The sequence below is a fragment of the Benincasa hispida genome, chromosome 7 (assembly GCF_027475165.1).
Source record: "Benincasa hispida cultivar pf3 chromosome 7, pf3_genome.v1.1, whole genome shotgun sequence".
In the NCBI taxonomy this organism is placed as follows: Eukaryota; Viridiplantae; Streptophyta; class Magnoliopsida; order Cucurbitales; family Cucurbitaceae; genus Benincasa; species Benincasa hispida.
This window is the reverse complement of record NC_143484.1, coordinates 44712315-44714953: the sequence shown is the minus strand read 5'-3', so window position 1 is coordinate 44714953 and position 2639 is coordinate 44712315. Positions and strand designations below refer to the sequence as shown.

The 2639-nt window shown below is 27.8% G+C and overlaps 1 pseudogene; it reads left to right on the top strand.

Annotated features, from left to right (window-relative positions):
• The first annotated feature begins 632 nt into the window (after nucleotides 1–632).
• Nucleotides 633–1732, top strand: LOC120081066 (uncharacterized; annotated as a pseudogene).
• Nucleotides 1733–2639: the final 907 nt, after the last annotated feature.

Sequence of the window (2639 nt, the reverse complement as noted above, 5' to 3'; positions counted from 1 at the left end):
ATTTTAGATTATGTTTTTTTGAAAAAAAATTAGATTCGGATAACTATTTTGTTTTTAGTTTTCTATTTTAAATTTTATGTTTATTTCTTCCAAACTTTCTTATCATGATTTTCACTTTTCTTAAAGAATCATTTGATTTCTTAGTTAAAATCTAAAAACAAAAATAAATTAGCTATTTTTCTTTTTAAAATTGCGTATGATATTTGAAAACAGTAATAGAAAATAGACAATATGAATATAATAATTTAGAGATGAAATTAGAATTTAAAAGTTAAATTTTTAAAAACCAAATGGTTATTCAACAATTACAATTTCAATATCTTAAAAATACTTAAAAAAAAAAAAAAATTAAGAGTTGTTTGTGGTACTAAGTTGAATGTAGTTTGAAATTAATAGGTTAGTTAGATAGTCTATACTAAAAAATAAAATTTTTCGATAAATATGTAAATTTTAATATTATATATTATTGAAGTTGAGTTATTTTTGTAAAAAAAAATTTCCATGCAAAACGTAATTCTTCCAAAACCACTACAAAGCAATTCAAATGCGTTTAAGAGATAATTTGGGAAATTTGTTTTACAAATAAAATTAAGTTATCCTTTGACAAGATTGTTTTAAGGTTAGTTTTATAAATGGAATTTATTTTTTATATATAGAATAATAAAATGGTAAAAAACCAAAAAATTCACACCCATCACTTTCAATTTGAGAAAACCAAGAAGCGGAATGGTGATTGGACGTGGATTTTTTTATTTTTTACCAGAAAGCTAGGTGCTATTTTTCAATTTAAGAAATGTACTAGTGAATATCACTTATAGTTATTATATAAATTTCAATTTAAGAAATGTGTTATTAATTACTATTGTTGATAGTTGCAACCAAAGTACTATTATCAGTAATAGATACGGTAAGTTTTCAATTTGAAAAATTACCACCTTCTTGATTTGGTGTGTTTTTAGCAGAATATTGATGAGTTACACCATTCACTTTTATGCACAAGTCTTGAGCTGGAACAAATCAATTTTGCAGTGAGATGATTTGAATCAAGCTATTAATGAAAGAGATGAAGCTAATGAAAAAAAATCGACAAGCTTCTTCTTAAGAAACTCTTCTTCCATCATCGTCCTCCTTCGTCTGCAAGTCCACCATTGACGACGATCCCACATCAGGATTCGACTCTCAAAACGCTTTCTCTTCCTCTGATTGCGACGAGAGCATCGTTTCCGTTTCGTCTCCCGTTCCTCCACCACCAGAAATCTTCGATTGGATCTCCAATAAGCCGTTGCCATAAAAGGGTAAGTTCTTACAGGCCGTCATGAAAGCTGGTCCGCTTCTTCAGACTCTACTTCTCGCTGGACCGCTTCCTCAACGGAGACATCCGCCGCCGCTTGAATCTTTACACTTGCCGCCGATTGCAATCCCACTTCCTTCGCCGCTGCTGGCCCTTCATTCTGAGACTACTAATTGTGGGATTGTTAACAACTAGAGGACTCTATCTCTTGAAGAATCAGATTTTGGAGGACGGCGTGATTAGAAAAAGAAAGGGAAGAAGAAGAAGGTGCCCTATTTTTCAGTGGGCAAACATGGAATTTAAAAAAAGTGACTAGTCAATGTTATCTATATTTAGAAATATTTTAAAGATAAGTGATATTTTTAGATATTTTGTCTTATTTTTCTATCTATCGTAATTATCCATTGTTTTACAACTACAAGTAAAATATCTTTTTAAAAATATTTAATTTTTTTTAAGGAAAGTACTTAGCTTTTTTGGTAATGAATCGATTTTACAAAAATATTTTCTTACCTAAAGCATCACTTTAAAAAATGACTTTACTCTAATGGTTGAGCTTTTTTTGGGTCGAAGATCCAAATCTACACTACACTTTGTGATGAATTTTTAGGGGTTGTTTGGTTTATAGTTTTATAGATGTTGAAAATATATGATATTTGAGAATAAGATTGGTGGAAATCAAAGATGACTGTCTTTTGTTATTTATAAGAAATACTATCAAAATTTTATAAACAAAAATTGTGTTTATATTTAATTTATAAAATTAAGCGTAGCAATCTTATATAAATTTCATAGATTAATTAATTAAACAATAATTATTCTTCAATGATTTCAAAACCAAGAATGGAAAAAGATTAATTATTTGATACATAAACTTCATTCTTTTTTTAGGATATATGTAACTCCCTCATTTTTTAATGTAATTAAATATTATTTTATTTCGAAATATTTGGATAAATTGAAATTCGAGATTTAAGTATTTGGTGTAGTTAAATTCAATTGGATTATTTTGAATTAATTAGGACTTAATTTAGCCTGCAAATGGAGATTGGATTATTTATTAAAATAATTCAATTTGTTTTGTGTATGGAAGATTTAAAATAATTTTGGATAGGATTTTATTAAATTTTGTATTTATAGGATTTGAATTTATTTGGTTTAGATTTAAAGAGAGTTTTGGAATTTGAAAAGGGAAAAGAAAAGGTTTTAAAAAAAAGAATTATATATATATAAGTTTTGGTTTATAAAAAAAGAAAAAAGAAAAGAAAAGAAAAGATTACTTTCTCTCTCTCTTTTCTTTGGCGCGCACAAGAACCCCCCTCCCCCCTCCCCCCCTCCCAAACGCTTT